At 39.7% G+C, this 19,073-nt stretch overlaps 1 protein-coding gene across 1 annotated transcript in view; it reads right to left on the bottom strand.

Annotated features, from left to right (window-relative positions):
- LOC141757663 (transmembrane protein 132C) overlaps positions 1–19,073 on the bottom strand; it is a 179,311-nt gene that overhangs the window by 99,432 nt on the left and 60,806 nt on the right. The gene's annotated exons all lie outside the window — the stretch shown is intronic.

Genomic DNA, 19,073 nt, shown 5'->3' with positions numbered 1-19,073 from the left:
GGGGAATGGGTGGCTGCCGGTGTTTTAACAGGGATGACCAACTCACTTCTCTCCTGTATGTTGGTAGTGCTTATCAGCCAGCACCATGCCCTGAGCTCCGCTTCCACTTCACAGGGCCACCAACACCTCGACTGCCACTGGATGTTTACACTGATCCCTTCATAGAGGGCTCCCTTGGGCTGCTGGCCCTGTTTGTGTGTTTGTGTGTGTGTGTGCACGCATGACTCCCTTGGGCCACAACACAGCTTGTCTGCATTGAGCCTCGTGAAGTGACAATGGCGGGTCTGTTCCTCCAGACCACAGTCAAACACGGCGTGCCAGGGGATGAGCGATGAAAAGAGTGGACAAGGACAAGTGTTCATTCAGGCCTGAACCACCTTGATGTGGACAAAAACTATAAAGCAACGGATCAAATATAATGCCGGCATACTTTCAGAAACTTTCAGTTTCACACAATAGATACCACACTTTTTTAATTTAGATATCCTAAAGCAGGTGCAAGTTGTTGAATAAACACCTCCAACATCAAGACTTGAATAGTGCTTTGAGAAGCAGCTATGCTCAAGTCTATGAAGGACATACATGAATTCTCATACTGTAGCACATGACTGTGGCTACAATTAAAATTAAGGTTGCTTTCATGCAATTCAGACTAACTCTGTTGCATTTGCCTGTTTCTGTTCCCGTTTGAAACATGTTGTACATGATCGGGCCGTGTCGTACTTTAATCCTCACGTTAACTGCAAATGAATCGCACAGTTAATCGCACAGTTTATATCTTGCTTTATGCAAATGTATGTATATATTTATTACTGGACATCAATTAACAGCATAAAAGAATGACAAATATTGTCCAGAAACCCTCCCAGGTACTGAATTTAGCATAAAAAATATGCTCAAATCATAACATGGCAAACTCAAGGCCAACAGGCAACAACAGCTGTCAGTGTGTCAGTGTGCTTGACTATGAAAAAAATTCAGCCCAAGTTTGGAGCGCTTTTTAACCTCCTTCCGGACAAGCTAGTATAACATGGTTGGTACCAATGGATTCCTTAGGTTTTCTAGTTTCATACGATGCCAGTATCTACAAATGAACCCTCTACAACCTCAAGGATTGCATTAATACGTTAAAGAAATTAGTGGCGATAAAATGATTTTGCGTTAACGCGGTTGACAGCCCTAGTTATTACACTGGGCAGTTGCTATGTTTAAGTTAATTCATTCATAGAGAACAATAGTCACAGTGAGCAGAAGGTTTACAGTGGTGATGGCTTCGCTTGCTAATTGTTACTAAAAATGAGAACACAACTGATTCTCAGCGCAAGCTGACCAGTCAGATAGCGGCTGCTGTCCCAGTAATCTGTTCTATTCTCCCCCTCGGGTCCATGTAGCACTGATGATGCAGGATGAGTGAGTTATAGCGCAGTGTCAACATGAAATGGACCGGAACTAACAGGCAACAATATATCACTTTTTTTCTTTGGTCCAGACCAACTGAACCAAATTTAAAGAGGAACTATTAAGATTGTTTTCAGATGCATACTTGTAATTTGGGTTTCTTCTAGAGCATGCGTACATACTTTAATGTTCCAAAAAACACATTACTTTTCTCATACTGGCTGTGTTGCAGCACCCCTTTTCACCCTCTGTCTGAAACTGTCTGTTTGAGTTCCTGGCCTGACCCCCTCTTCCCAAAATGCCCATTCTGCTCTGAATGGTCAGCTGGCCCACTGGGATTGGCCAACCGAACCAAACTCTTCGCACTTTGCTCCAGCTCCGCTCTAGCTTTGTTTTTCGTGCCAAACTAGCCGCTAGGCATGTTTTATGGAGAGTAACGCCCTTTGATGTGGACTTTGGGCTTTGTAACTTTGCAGACCTTTTACAAAACACTATACAACACACAAAAGGAAAGGGAAAAAGCACAAAAGCGTAATAGGTCCCCTTTAAGTTCAAGTGTGAAAGCGAGCTAAAGAAACTACTAAATAGCACAGATTAACTCTGGTGGGTGGAACTGCAAAAACACCACTTTTAGGTATTTTTACACCAGTATTTACTTTTGCATCACAAATCCTACAGCTGTAAAAACTACATGTTACCGCGTTGGTCTTTGTTGGCTACCCAAATCCTGTTAGCACTCTATGCTTTCAGGAATGTGAAAGCACAAAAGTACATAATGCAATGCGTGTATCAAAGATATAAAGAAAGAACATCAAAATGAGTCCTTAAAAGGTAAAGTGTGCCAAAAGGGGAATCATTGATGATGTGAGGTTATGTTTTAGCATCATCCACAAAGCCACGCTCAACATATTGCCATATTTTGAGTATAGTTTTCCGTTATACACACTGACACATGCTCTTGAGTCTGTTAAGTAGCACTTAGCTAAGCACTGAGCAGTCAATACACTGCAGCCAATATTGAAAACATTCACAGTTTTGCAAAAAAAAATGTGCTTGAAATAGTCTTTCATTAGTCATACAGCAAAAGAAAGGAGCACACAGCAGCAAATTGAAGCCTCAGCTGGCCACTCTGTCTGTAAGGCATGCATTTCTGCTCCCTGTTGCTCATTTCACACCACGTCTCTTTCAGGGCTCGACGCTAACCAGCAGGAAGCGGCCGAGACAGGCCTGTAATTATCTTCTGACACTTAGTGTAGGTGTGTGTACTCGCATACAGTCACATCTGCAACTGTCACTCATTCATTAAACCGTGGAAAAAACAGATCTTGCGATTATTGCAACCTGCAAAGACACCTCAAACATAACTTTTTTCCCACACCAGTTCCATCAAAAAGAGTTTTGAGAAAGAGAGTCTTGCTAATTTATGCTGCAGTTTGTGAGGAAAGATGGGAAAAACACTGAATTTGGATGAGCCGGGGGGTGAGGAGACGAGGGCAACAAGGGATGTAAGATCTGCAGAAAGAGCTGAAGGTGAGTGAACTTTGTAAGCGTGAGGTGAGCTGTAGCTCTGCACTGAAAACCTAATGAACTGAATTTTAAAATAATACACAATTTCACTGTTATTTTATTTTATAGGGCTGTCAATCGAATACAATAGTTAATCGTGATTCATCGCATGATTGTCCAGTTAATCGTGATTCATTGCAAATTAATCACACGTTTTTTATCTGTTCAAAATGTACCTTAAAGGGAGATTTGTCAAGTATTTAATACTCTTATCAACATGGGAGTGGGCAAATATGCTTGCTTTATGCAAATGTATGTATATATTTATTATTGGAAATCAATTAACAGCACAGAACAATGACAACTATTGTCCAGAAACCCTCACAGGTACTGCATTTAACATAAAAAAATATGCTCAAATCATAACATTGGCAAATTCAAGCCCAACAGGCAACAACAGCTGGCAGTGTGTCAGTGTGCTGACTTGACTATGACTTGCCCAAAACTGCATGTGATTATCATAAAGTGGGCATGTCTGTAAAGGGAAGACTCGTGGGTACCTATAGAACCCATTTTCATTCACATATCTTGAGGTCAGAGGTCAAGGGACCCCTTTGAAAATGGCCATGCCAGTTTTTCCTTGCCAAAATTTTGCATAAGTTTTGAACATTATTTAGCCTCCTTCATGACAAGCTAGTATGACATGGTTGGTACCAATGGTTGCCTTAGGTTTTCTAGTTTCATGTGATACTACTGTGTGTGTGTGTGTGAGCCCGCTACAACCTCGGCAAAATCGATTGTGTTAATGCCTTAAAGAAATTTGTGGCCCTAAACAAAATTTGCATTAACGCGTCATTATCGTGTTAACTTTATTCTACATTATTTTTTAAGTTTTCTCACGATTTTGAGAATACCCTAAGTAGACACTAAAGCCGAAGCTGCTGGAAATAGCAGGGAAAGAGATTTGATGTGTTTGTGTGAGTGCACAGTTTTGTGTCAAGTTTGTATGTCAGAAAAGTGAGACAAAGAGAATCAGAGTGAGTCCTCTAGGCCATAACACGGCTTGTCTGTACTGAGAAAAGTGGAGTGACAATGCCAGATCTCCTCCAGTCACCAATATTGTGGGTCAGAGAACGGCCAACTTGAGAGTGAATGGGGTGAAATGGTCATCCAGGATTTCACAATTCTTTACATAAGTTGTTAAACAAAAGAAAAGCAGATAGCAAATGTACATCTGCACCATGCAGGGTTGTGCAGCGGCTTTTGAACCCCAAGTGCCTTGACACAGATGACAGTGGAAAGACTGCTGTGTGAAACACAAAGGGAGCATCACTCCAGAGTGAAGGCCCTGTTTTCTTGTGTACTAGACTTGAAAATGAGGAGACATAAACATGTTGTCATTCATGCAGTATACACACTCGGGGTGTATTTTCTTCTGGGAAAACTTTAACATCATCTGCATAAAAACAGACATCACTGTCGCACAATGGTGTTTCTTTTTTTTACTTCATCCTGTACTTGTTTATCTCTAAAGTAGGCAGCATAACACCTATAACTTGTAGAATTGTTCTCATTAGTAAGTAATGTGTTCAAGGTCACTATCCCTTAAAATCAAAAAAGAATTGTGTACCAATTCATAATGCTAATATGATTTCGAATAGGTTACCTTTAGTTTCAAGGATATTGAATAATTTCTTCTTTCATTTATCTGCTTTTATAAGATTGTACCTTCATCAAATCAACGCACACAGAAACTGCCACCAATTACCATTAAGAAGAGCAGACCATTTGATAGCATACATATTTCTTATTGTCTAATACTATAAAATTGTATTAAAGGGGTCTCTGTTTAAATGTAGTAAATACATTCTAAGTTTAATGTCTAGTTAATTAAAAAAATTATTATAACAATCGTCCGCTTCATAATTGAATTTGTTTGTTTGTTTGCAGGCTTATCTATTTGTATGAAGATTAATCATACTGAAGGCCCCTTGATATTACATGAACAAATGGCTGCGTTTAATGAGGTTTGATCCACCTACTGAAAGGGAAGTTCTCCATACAATGGTGAGAAATTCAGCGGCAAAACATGAAGAGATCAGTTTATCTATAAAAGCCTTAATTTATTGAACCACTGGCATATAAAGCAGTGGTTAATCCAAATATACAAGAAACCAGAGTGATTCTAAGACAAAAGTTCTTTAATTAGTTCCCAATTTAATGTTATCCAAGATTATCTTTTAGCACAAGGGATAGTTGCATCACCTTCTGTGCTTTGTTAATGAGTATTTCAGTCTCTACTGGAACTGTTTTAACTAAACTACATGTATAATGGAAATTGGAAGGTAAAAAAAGCCTTAAGTATTCTAAAGTTTAGACATTTACTCTCATCCGACACAGATTATTATTATTTCGTTTCACGTCTTTCAAATCATTTTCCTCAGATTTAATACTTACACACGGGACACATTTGCTACATTCACCATTTTTTGTGCACTAGCACTGCCTATTTAAAGGCACTCAGTGGAGTTTTTGAGCACTAGTAGGACAATGGAGCAATGTTTTCATGGGTCCTTGTTTTGTTCGTATCTAGTCCACATGCAGTAGGATGCAAGTGTGAGAGCATGCAGTTGATACACATACCTGCTGACGGTTTCTCGCAATAGCAATTGCAATGGTTGTAATGTGTCAAGAAAGGTAGAAATGTGCTAGCAAAGAACAGGGAAGAAGAAGACTGCTATAGCTAGCAAACATGGATGTAAACAATGTATAATATTCAAGTACTGGATTTATTTTTTTTAGGTCTCAGGGATAGCATTTTAGTAAAAAAAAATATGTTTATTTACTCTAGGGATGCACCGATACCGGATCGGATATCGGGCCGATACTGACTTAAATAGCTGTGTCGGATATCGGTGACAATGGAGCCGATCTACTAAATTCAGTTCTATGTTTATATATTATGCACATTATAAACTGGAATTTTAATTGCTGTTTAAGTTTTGACCAATTTGTTGCCGCATTAAAAAGGTTTATACTTGAATTGTAATTCTTTGAAGATTCACTAAATTTGTATCTATTTATTTGTCACATTTTGTTTTACAAGGTTAGGAAAGCAATGTTTAAGTCAAGCCTGATGTTGCCTTACACATAAAAGAATGATGCCAGTCACTTCCACACAGTGAGGCATACAGGTCATTAATTAAAGAATGGTATTGGATCGGTACTCGGTATCGGCTGATACACAAAACCAAGGTATCGTTATCGGCATCAGGTATGAAAAAGTTTGATCGGAGCATCCCCAATATACCCCAGATCTTTAATGTTTTCACCTAGAAAACGATGCATCATTCTCTGTGTATTGTTAATGACTATTTCAGCCAGTGCTTCAAAGTCTACTCTGTCATAATAATGGAAAAACAAAGGATAAAAAAAATGTTTTACTTAGGTGTTTAAGGCTAATGTGGATTGAACAAAATGATGAATAGGACGCTCACTTTTAGAGCCACTAAATCACATTTAAAAGGGCAGCTACACAGCCGAGTCATTAAGTTGAATGGCAGTGAACAGGAGGAACTTGGTGTCACTTTTCTCAAAGACACCAGGCGTTAACATCACTCAAAATGAGACCAGACAATTCAAGTTTTTTCAAATTGCAGGCCATAAATTGAAGTGAAAATGTCTCAGATTTCAGACTACTTATAGTGGCAGTTCTACACCAGAAATAGAAGACATGAACTGTAGTAAACTAAAGTTCAGCCTGTCAGTTAATCACCATCTCTCTGTTCAAATACTTTTATCTTGTGAAGTTTATTCTCACGTTGCTCCAGTTGCCTTTTAATGTAACTTTCTCGAAGCTGATAATAATGTTTTTAGATGTTTTTTTCTTTACTACTGATGGCCAGTTTACAACCACTCTTTTCTTGACCTGACATTCTTTTTATCTTCTCAGTCTCTGATGAAAAATAATCATAAAGATCAAATGCATCACACACAACAACCTATAGATAAACAGTATGTTGACACACACAGTCGTTTACATCTTTCTCGTTACCGGCGTACACACACTGACAACACACATGCAAACCCCTGAGCAGATCAAGGCTTATCCACCCACGGTGGTGATAGCGCCACAGGATGATGAAGGCTTGGATCCAAAGTACCAGCTTATATCTGCAGATCAATGGCCGACCTCCCAACCAGCCACAGCCCGACTGACCAACACTGCACAGCTTAAAGCCCAGCCAAAGGCACTGCTCCAAGCTGCATGCTCAATATTATATCAGTCTAATGATTCTCCTCAGGATCCCAGACTCTGTCAGCTTGTCAGTTTTTTTCTCTCTTAGTCTCTCTAGGTCTTTGTCATTGTCTTTTGTTTTTGTTGTCAACTGCCTCGAAGTCTGTATTTCTGCCTTTGTCTGTGAAGGGAAAGCGACCTGTTCTGGGAATGAAAGAAAAACACATAAAACGAGCAATATTTTTGGAGGAGCAGAAGGTGAATTTTAACATTCTGTAACTATCATTTCCAAAGCTGAGAAAGTGCTTTGAAATGTTATGAAACCCAGGAATGAGACTGCCGCTGCTAGAAACTAGGGTTTCCTCCAGGCATCAAGGTGCTTTAAACCACTTTGGCCAAAGGCATTGCTCTTGGTCAGCCAAGCGTGAACTGCATAAACAGTCTCGCAATCTGACTGGCTTCAGGAAATACAGATACAATAACAAACGCAGGTGATCGCATATGAGTAAAAACACCTTTTCATCATTTAAAAATGCAGATTCAACAAACTCTACGCTTAGGAGATTATTGCTATTATGATAATTATTAGCCAACTAGTATAAATTAGACTTGTTCTGCCTGGTTTATCTGTTATGCATGGAAAAAGTGATTTAACTTTTCAACAAAGTCCAAGGGGTGTGTGGGCTCTAACAGAAAAACGTAAAGGAGACCCTTTTAAACTTTGCTGTACAACATGGAGAACAGATTTCTCTGAAACTAAAGGTAACTAATTTCACAATTGTTGGCATGCTAACACTCAAAACTAACACAGTGGACATGGTAAACAATATGGTTGCGTCCGAAATTCCATACGAAGATGGTATTTAGTAGGCTAAAACAGTACAAGAGATTTTGTAGTATGTCCGAAGATTCGGGTATTTTTCCAGTCGGAAGTCGAGCCATTTTGGCATCATGTGCCACTGAGCAACTTTCATAGGAATGAACGGGGCCCCGCCTCCAACGCCGTGTCCAGTTCTCTTAAATACATTCATGATGCAGCATATACCTTCTAAACATAAGCATCTTAGCATTGTAATTGTGAGCATCTTAGCATGCTGATGTTATCTCTTTGCTCAAAACACCACTGTGCCTAATCACAGCCTCACAGAGCTGCAAGTGCGGCTGTAATTGTTCTATCATTAGCCTCAAAAGTTTGCACTAGTATGATAGTTGTGTTCTTTACCTTTAAAAGACGTTCATGTAAGCCAGGGGTGCCCAATACGTCGATCGCGATCTACCGGTCGATCGCGAAGGTAGTGTGGGTAGATCGCATGGCATTTAAAAAAAAAAAAAAAAAAAAATTTTTTTTTTTTTTTTTTAAAAATAGACGTCAGCCAACAAATTGCAACACTGTTTCACCTGAACTCATCTGGAATGGAGGATGAGATTTTGACACTACAAGCTGACATTCAGTCCAGGGCTCATGGACAGTTCTGGAACTTACTCACAGAGGAAAAGTACCCCAACATGAGGAAATGTGCTACCTCCTTGACTGCATTATTCGGCTCCACTTATTTATGCGAGTCAGCCTTTTCCCACATGAAGATTATTAAGTCCAAATACCATTCCACCTTGACTGATGATCATTTGGAAGTGTGCTTGAGGCTGGCTATCAGCAGCTACTGTCCGGACTATGCATCCCTGGCTGATTCCATTCAGTGCAAGTCATCAGAGTAAGGTAATGACAAAAAATTTACAGAGTTATATTGTACAATATGGGTTCATGCAGTTATGCAAGGTACACCAACATATATTGTACATATAAAGAATACTCAATATATTTATAAATAAATATATGTTTTGCATTTTTATAGTAGGTAGATCATTTTGACGTGGTCATTTTATAAGTAGCTCGCATGCTGAAAAAGTGTGTGCACCCCTGATGTAAGCTATTACAGTGCCCGACTATTTTGGGAGAGGAAGAGGGAGGAAGCAGAAAAAGCACTAGGAAGAAAAAATAAAAGCCTCAGTCAACAGGCACAGAGGTAACAGGCTTGCACAGATAACACCAGGCCAACTGCACAAACAGATCCTTGCGAATTTAGAGACACAGCTCCTTTGATTTTTTTTTTTCAGCCAAAGCGAGGCATCGATTCTAGTTTAAACGGTTATAGTGTTTTTGATGTCATCTCGGAAATTTGAAATTGTGTGAATGAAGCCAAAAGCTGTGGCACAGGGATGACTCTCAAGCAAAATTAGGGCAAATAATTTGACTTTGAGTTAACTATTCATGCTGGTTGCATCCCTTTTTTTGTTGTCTTCTACACTTACTCTCCGACTCCGATTTCTTTGGCTGTTTGAATCAATCTCATGTAACAATTTGTTATATAGCTGTGATGAGTTGGAGCATTTTGTGTGTCGTGGTGGCTGACTGTCAGTTTCTAAAACAGGCTCCCGATGTATGACAACCACGGCATTTCATCATTTCTCACTCTCTCTCTCTTTATTTCTTCGCCTCAAGTCCACATTAAAATATGCATGACTTTGAGTTTGCGTTACAGCTGTCAAGTCTACGGGATCAAACTAATCAAAGTAAATCCTTATGAGAAACATGCAGGATAAACAAGTGATTAGAAGACCAGACTTGTGATTGTGTGTGTGTGAGAGAGAGAGAGAGAGAGAGACACCAACCCACAGTTAGCCAGCAGAGCTTATTCTGCCAGGACTGCTTCGCTACCTAATCCCACCCTGTTTGTCAACCCCTCCAGCCCTACACATATCATCTTCAACTCAGATTGCAGGAGCTGGAGTTGTTGCAGAAGTTGGAGTAGAAGTGTTGCCTGGAGATGTTAACAACACTGGTATAAGTAAAGGATTTGCAGCAGCTGTCTCAAAAAAAACATCCCTCACGACAATCTCCTCTCGTTGGTGCCCCGGTATATTTCTGTTTTTATGTAGAGAGCAGTCTTCCGTTCGGCTTCGACAAAACTGTGAGAAAATACTCAATTTACCAGATTTTTCGGGTCACGGTTTTTTAGATGTGCGATCCTGTAAGCTGCACAGCACATTCAGAATATAATGGTTGTAATGGTAGTCAAGGTTATTTTTGGAGGCCAAAGTCTTACATTTGTGCCAGAGGGCTTTCCAATATGTAAAGTCTATAATTGTAGTGGTCTGAGAACACATTAAAGAGCATCCATTCTTATTTGAGGTTGTTATATGAGTGTTAAGCAATTTAGCAATGTCTCCATATATCAATCAATTATCACATTAAAAGTGGTTCAACCGTGCTTCAATTTCACGTGTACTGGCTTGCAGAAATACACACCGAGATCAGGCCTGGTCTCGAAACCTTTTGAAGGTCTCGGTCTCGTCTCAAAATCAACCTTATTTTTACTCTCTCTTGTCTCGGTCTCAGACAAGGAGGACTCTGGATTTTATTTCAAAACCGGTCAATACCACAACTGCGGGGAGATCCCTAAACTGCCTGTTCATTGTCTGATTTATTTGTTATGATCATTACTGTGATAGAAAGCTCATAGAAAACAAAAGGAAAGGTCCCTCACATACAAGTCACCTCTGCAATGCCTTTTTGATTATTTTATCAAGACATTTCTCATGGTACGCTTATACGTACACTAGGACTGTCCCCGGATACCACTTTTGGGGCTTTGAAGCTTTGGTGAGAAATAGTTGAAGGTATAATGTTGTTGGATTAGTCCTTATTTCATGGGCTATTTTGGGATTTATACGTTACTATTACATACTTACTGTATATTAAGAAACAAAAAACAAAGCATTTGAATACTGATTTGGAGGTTGATTGCCATGGCAATGGTCTAAGCATTCAGGTCAGCCCTAACATACATGCATACATATACTGTATATATGGCAATAAAAGAGATGAATGAAGAGGAATCTTCATTTGATTTCTGTGGGTGTTTTTATGGGTCTGTGGATCCTTCAGATCAATTTGAGGAGTGCCTCCAGTTTCTATGTTCCACATTTATTCTTAGTGTGTCATGCAGTGTGGGACTGGTCTTGGTCTTGATCTCGATCTTGACTTGGTCTTGCCATACCTTGGCCTTGAATTGGTCTCAACTCCTCAAAGTGTTGGTCTTGACTTGGTTTTGCCCTGCCATGGTCTTGGTCTTGACTCGGTTTCGCCCTGCCTTGGTCTTGACATGGTCTTGTCTTGGTCTCAGTATACTCTGGTCTTGGTCTTGACTCGGTTTCGCCCTGCCCTGGTCTTGACATGGTCTTGTCTCAGTCTCAATACACTGGTCTTAGTCATGACTTGGTCTTGGTTTAGGTGGTCTTGACTACAACACTGCTTGATTATGACTGGAAGCACAAACTAGCATCATGGCTGAAGAGTCACTTTCTCTGTAACTTCTGTGGTAAGTTTTATTCATGTACTGACAACCAAAGTGTCACCAAACTTCCAGGTTAACTTCTGTCTCCACTTGGGTTTTCAATGTGGAGCGTCTGCTCTTTCAGTACAGCTCAAGCATAATTCTTTGCTGCATTTTAATGGACAGTAAAATGCTGAGTACCTCATTATTTCTAAGACGATGATTAGTCTGAATTCAAGAAGGACAGCTTCCATGACTCGTAGATATGTGTAGCAACCGAGCTGCAGTTTAGGCAGCAAAATAATTCTCATTCTATCTCGGGTTCAATGATGAGAAAGTGAAATTGAACTAGTCACGAACCATCATGCACAATTATCTAATGGGCCAGAGACTGAATTTTGGCTTCCCGAAAGTAATGTAGAAAGTTCCTGAAAACAGTGAGGATCTCACAACTAATATGAAAGAGGTTTAAGATCTTTGGGACATTTTTGATATTTTATTCTGGGTTATGTATAGCCTGGAATAAAGTGAAGAGTTATTCAGGCTTGCTTCTTGCATCTGAGAAACATCTCTGATTGATTTGGGATATTTTCTTCCTTTTTTCTAATACTCCCTTTGTCTCAGGCATGAAAGTTTTTCCCATCTGCTGCTGATTCAGAATGCAGTAGATTAATGAGACATTGAGAACAATTCTGGGTGCATCACAAATGAGATTATTTTTTGATGTGCAGGAAATTGCTTGTCTTAATTTGAAATCAATACTTAACACTTCTAAATATTTGAAGTTGAAATATTTTGAGAAATGTTAAACACACTTTTGCAAGAATAAATTAGCTGTACAGCTTTAGTATTAGGCATTGCTAGGGGTGTCAAAATTCAGCAATTCATATCCAATTATTATTATGAAATTCAAGCGTCAACTTCCAGCTCTGAAAGTGAAGCCAATGCGGAAGTGCCTTAAACTTGCATTCTTTCTAATAGCCAGCAGGGGGCGACTCCTCTGGTTGCAAAAGGAAGTCTGATTGTATAGAAGTCTATGAAAAAATGAGCCTACTTCTCACTCGATTTATTACCTCAGTAAACATTGTAAACATGAGTTTATGGTCTCAATCACTAGTTTCAAGTCAACTTCAATACAGCATGATGTTCATTTAGTAAATTATGGTCCCATTTAGAGTCAAATAGACAAAATATAGTCTGCTTTGGGACGTGGCTACCTTGTGATTGACAGGTTGTTTTCCTTTTACAACTATAACCCTTTCAAGTGTCTTTTTAGCTCATGAAAAAATCGTAACACTTTGGTTGCTTAAAAATGTCTTATTCAGCGTTCGGTTGTACTTAGCTCCAAAAACGAAGATGGCAACACCCTAAATGCCAAACTCAAGACTTCAAAACCATAGTTCACAAACCAATGGGTGACGTCATGGTTACTACGTCCACTTTTATATATAAAACACAGTGTGTTTTAAAAGGTGCTATATAAATGAAGTATTACTTTCTTACTTGCTTACTTATATACAGTCTATGATGAAAGTCTGCTATGATTCACGGTGTATCAAATCATTTTAAAATGCTCTGTTTAGTTTTCATATCAGATGGTGGACTATGTATCTTGATACAAACATCTGAGAGAGATAGATACACTCCCCTACAGTGCCAACACACATTATACTTACTTACTCAGTAATCCTATCACTCGACCAGATATGGAGCACCACTCTCTTGGGAGGACCCCACTCCAGCTCCCTTCATTCCCTCTGTTGCCCTTATAAAAAGCCCGCAAGACTTTCACAAGTTCAAAGCAAGCAGAGAGAGAAGCCGAAGCGACCTCTGACCCTGTCGATACTCAAAGTCTTGGAGGCATGTGTCATTCAGAATGGTACTGCTCGCGTTCATATACGACCCTCTGCCAAGCTGCAGGATCACAAAATTCCCGCGAGGACATATAGCCTTTTCCAAAGGCAGATGGACAGAGCAAGAGCAAAGAAAAGATGAAGACAGGCAGCAGGGAAGTGGTAAAGCAATACATTCTCTCCTTCCAATGTCCAATAAATTCATCAGTTGAGACACAAACTCAAGAAGAGAAAAGTGATGGAAAATCATTATCGTAGAAAAAGCAAGGATTTAAATTACTTGCTGCGGGCAACTGGTGATTGCTTTGTGGTGGCACGGCCCAATTGAGAGTAGTATCTTAATAGTGAACGGTCTCCCCAGGCCGCAAATGACTAATTACTTATTAATGAGCAGACGAGGAAAGCGTGTGCTTTCAAAGTAAACACTGGTGAGCAAACTGAGCAAACAGAAAGAGGGAAATGGGTAAAAGAAGGGCAGGGTACATTGAAACTGAATTTACTTTTAATTGAAGGCAAGAGTCTTCTGGATATTTAGATAGAAAAACAATGTTTTTTGCCAATGTTTCAGCACGATGTCAAGCTCAGAGAAAGCAAGAGCATGACAGAAACGGGGGAAAGTGCGTACAGAGAGAGAGAGAGAAAAGGTTAAACAAAACAAGGAGGGGAAGAGAGACCAAGACAGAGTGGCAGATAAAATACAAGGAAAAATACAGATAAGTACAGAAATGGAAATGGAAAAGAGACATACCTATCTTGGGTGACCTTTACCGAGAACGGATTCACAGAGGAGCGAGGTCGAGATAAGGCTAATACACTGAGGAGAACATCTTTATTCCAACCTTTTCTCCTGCTGATGTTTCAGCAAACAATGGCCATACCAAAAAAAACGTCCAAAGTCCACGACCTGTAAACCTCAACTCGGTTAAGGATCAGAATCAGCTGACACAAAGCACTGCATCATGTCTGAATAACTCCAAAACCGGACCTCAGCTAAATCCGCTTCTTTATCTATAGCCTTAACACTTCACCTGCCTCCCTTCACATGCTAAATCTGAATAATAAAACAACTCCTGCTGACTGTTTGGGCTGCACAAAGAATCCCATACTCATACCTTCGCACTCTCAGATATTAGAAATTCATTTGCATTCATCAGCAACACTGCCCCCGGGGGGATCTGTGGGAATATGTCGGATTGTTTAGTCAAAATTACAATACAGCTGGGGCAATTTATCTTTTGAAAAGCCTGTTAATTTGTTCAGGAGGAAATGGTGTTTTCATTTGCATGTTGAATAAGGAGGAGCTGGAGAACCCTGTTTCCAACCTGTTACGCCACTCGCTCCACAGCTAATGAGGCGGGGAGCGGGGAATTACTGATTCCACCGGGAGCTCTTAGCATGACAAACACACCATGACTTCAGCTCCGGGCAGGTCCACGCATCGCATGTGTGTGTGGGTGTCGGTATGTCTGTGTGCGTACTGTGTGAGTGTATATGTGCATATTCGTGACTGCACAAAATGTCTGTGTGGTTTTTCCAGCGGCTAGGGTTGAAAGCCTGCAATTACATTCAAAATAATTAGATTAGTTTGGATTAGATCAAATACAGCCAATTATACAATAAGGCGAGAGAGAAAATGGGTAATAAAATTGCCCTTTGGTTAAGTGTGCTGCCTTGTAACTAAGGTGCAGACGCTGGCCGGGTACGACTTTGTATGATATTTTGAGGATACATTTTTAAATGTTATCACTCTCATTATGTTACGCTGCATGAGAGACACAAGCTATTACAACCTTACAGTAGAGAGTTGAGAGAGTGCTGTGATGCCAGGTATAATTTTATAATCTTGCATGCTGCTGATTTCCTTAGAAGGCCCGGGATGAGTCAACGGTTATTTTGATTCTTGACAGTCGATGGAGGCAAATGAGCAGCACTGAGTGAAGCCCTGAAATTAATAGACACATATGATGATTTTTAAGAGCTAAAAAAAAAAAGCAAATATCTTTTCTTATAAGCATGATGCCAATTTTTACAGTTTTAAGGCCTTTTCGCACATCAATATATTTATTATTTTTCAAATTGTTGTTTCTGTCACTTTCACACAGAATGGGAATATTACATGGTGAAAAAGCGGCGTACTTTTTTTCCAGAACAAGGTCAATTTTTCTGAGCTTTCGCGTCTCGAATAAAGGCATCAACCAATTACATTGTGCAGAGCGGAGATGTACCTATATTTATCAAATAACAATAAGGACGCTCCGTAGTCCGAACCAAGGCCAATTGAAGGAGGTTGGGACATGGGCGGACATGGGTCTTGTGGTATGGGGTATGACACATGCGCAGTGTAACTGGAGCTGCGGTCGTGTGTTGCGATTGGCTCAATTTCGGCAAGTGCTGACCAGATTTTTCTGCGCCTGCGTTGTACCCCAAAGATATGACGTGTCGATGACCCAGCCTCTTTCAATAGGCCTTGGTCCGAACCTGGACGGCAAATTATTTTCAACCTTGACAAAGGCAGACCAGATCCACTCCTTCCATTCTTACCTTTCACAATAAAAGCCCAAGACATATAATAGTCGCAGACGAGTATTTCACATTATCGTGTTGTTTATTTGTCACTCCCCTGTTGTGTAAAGGCCTTAAGGGACACATTTACTGCATGTTGGCATGATTCTTCTCTATTTGTCGAACCAGTTTTTAGGTCCTAAAGGGAAACTTCTTTTTAGTGCTTCAACATTAAAGCATAAACATTGATTTTCTTATTAACTGAAACATAAAAGTTGCTTTACTGTTACCAAACGATTTGTTCACCACCACCACTGGCCTTGCTCTGGTTTGTGCATACAATTACTTCTTTGCATTCAGACTGCTTTTGACCTTTCCGCACAGGAAGATATCAGACTGAGGTTTATATTAACCACTGTGACACAAAAGATGGATGGGTAATGCAACTGAATCTAATGGTATGTCTGCATGTTAGTCTGCTGATTGTATGGTGCTCTCAAACAGACAAACAAAGCAGACATATACATTATTACAGACATTGATGCATCTTGACTTTGAATCGGGAAGAATATAAACCCTCAGAAATATGCTTCACATAATCAGTCAAAAGAAATCCCTTCTTTTCTCTCACTGTGTTCGCACTAGCAGTGACAACTGGTTTGCCGTGACATCGGGGAAAATAAAATTATTGAGGCACGCCCTGTCTCACTTTAGTTTTTATGTTGAGAGTATTGGAGAAAGTTTATAATGAGCTTGCAAAATCCAAGGTGCTCCGTGCAGGCAAATGCAAGTAATCCTACGTCAATTAATTAATTAATTAATTAATTAAGAGGATTATACACCGTGTTATTTTCCCAAAGTCCTAAAGAGTTTTACAGTCCTATCAAAAAAGTGCAGAAAAGGGCTACAATTTAGAGTAAAGAAAATCTACTTATTCCATCTGACAGCAGCGCATGTAGGAGTAAAGGCTGTCCAGAGAGATTCGCAGTGTTCTTTTGTCACAAGTTAGACTGCGGTGGAGGAGAGAGGGGTGGATAACGGAGGGAGAGAAAAGATAATGGTGTAGAGAAGAGAGTAACTCCAGAGAACATAAATAGTTAATGATGCCTTAGCCGCTGGGAGAAGCTCACCAGAGCTACTTGTAAAGTAAACTGTCCATAAACACACCCACGCCAGTGAATAGGCAAACACTGGTCGACAGTATGCAAACACATCCAGCGTTAGACATGCTGAGTGAAAACGGACGTTTTGAACAAAGATCCAAACACACACACAATCCACCTCCAGTGATCAGAACCTGAATTTGCACCATCATCGTGGGGATATCAAGCGCTTAAAGGGTATTTTCAAGTAAAGTTCTTTTTTATTATCAGGAAATCCAACAACTGAGAGAAAAAGACATTGAAAAGCGCCACAGGTTTAACCCTGCAACATAAAAGCAATGCGCAACAAAGCCGACGCGAGATTAGTCGTCGGCTTGTAATGTTCAGTTACAGAGTCTGGTAAGCTGGCAGTCAAGTGCTGCAAAGTAGCATTTGATTTTCAAACACTTTGAGGTTTAATCTTTAGTCTGCTAATGAGGTATTTTGGTCGAATTTGAAGTCCGTGCCGTCCCAACGGAAAACATAAAAAAGATGAACTTCTGAACGATCGGGGGTGCAACGCTGGTGCAAAAAGGGGCGCTGAAAGTGGAAGAAAAAAAAATACCGCCTTTAAAGTTCCCATTTACACACATGCTGACAAATGTGATAAACGCACACTGCGAGCGCTAATACTTTATGGGAGTTCATCATCACTGGAGCAAGAGGAAAAGCAATGAGGCTTTTTGGCAGATTTCCTGCTCACCCAGGGTTGACAAATTGCCAGGGCTCTCTGTCACAGCTCCACTTTGAGGCTGCTAACTGTTTCATCCGCCGTGATTTAGATCTCAGGTATTAAAGTAGCCCGGCGGAATGCACATTCCGCACACCTTCATTTGCATCACACAACATGGAGCAATTACAGTCACTTTGAATGGTAATTTGTACGAGACAAAGCTCAATGAATCAATAACTACTTTGTTGTTGTTGTGCGGAATCACCGCGGATACATATTTACCTCAGACAGGCAATTTTGAAGGTGAGTACATGAAAACAATCTTCATAAACAGCACAAGGGCATAATTTAGGCGTTATCCAGTCAAAACAATCCCCTTCGGTCTGACGAAGTTTGGAAGGTGTTAAGTACGACAATATATCTCTAATTTCTCTCCAAAAATGACTTGGAAGGTTACAATAAACACAAACAACACTTTGTAAAACACTTTATCTATTGCAATCAAGAATAATAATATTTCATCTTTAGCAGCCAGTAAATCTCTTCTACAGTGACGCCTTGCGGTTTTTAGGGGTTTGTATTCAGATAGAAGATCTTGTGTTTGCAAGATAGCAGTATAAATAATAATATATATGAATATATACAAATATGCAAATTAAAATGCAATCAAAAAATTGAAAATGAATCACATATATTTTGTATCTGTTCAAAATTGACCTTAAAGGGAGATTGGTCAAGTACTACAAGTACTCTTATCAACATGAGAGTGGGCAAATATGCTTGATGCAAATGTATGTATATATTTAATATTGGCAATCAATTAACAACACAAAACAATGACAAATATTGTCCAGAAACCCTCACAGGTACTGCATTTAGCATAAGAAATATGGCAAACTCAAGCCAAACAGGCAACAACAACTCTCAGTGTGCTGACTTGACTATGATTTGCCCCAAAATGCATGTGATTATCATAACGTGGGCATGTCTGTAAAGGGGAGACTCGTGGGTACCCATAGAACCCATTTTCATTCATACATCTTGAGGTCAGAGGTCAAGAGACCCCTTTGAAAATGTCCATTCCAGTTTTTTCCTTGCCAACATTTAGCATAAATTTAGAGCGTTATTTAACCTCCTTCAAGACAAGCTAGTATGACATGGTTGGTACCAATGGATTCCTTAGGTTTAAAGGTGATACCAAACCATAAACATGAGCCCTTAACTGTAAGCAGAAAAAAATATTACCATAAATGAACTCTCTTCAAACTTTGCTCTCAGTTTTCAGCTTTTTTACTTGAACATGCATGAAATAGCTTGTGCTTCCACTTCCAGGAAAACTTTTAAATAAGAGTTTTTGAATTGGTCCAGAGCCAAGATTTGTCGTGCGGCAAGCTCTTTCTTTGTCATTCTAATAATGTTATTTCACAA

This window comes from Sebastes fasciatus, chromosome 19 (genome assembly GCF_043250625.1).
Source record: "Sebastes fasciatus isolate fSebFas1 chromosome 19, fSebFas1.pri, whole genome shotgun sequence".
Lineage (NCBI taxonomy): Eukaryota > Metazoa > Chordata > Actinopteri > Perciformes > Sebastidae > Sebastes > Sebastes fasciatus.
This window is presented reverse-complemented; position numbering and strand designations above follow the sequence as displayed.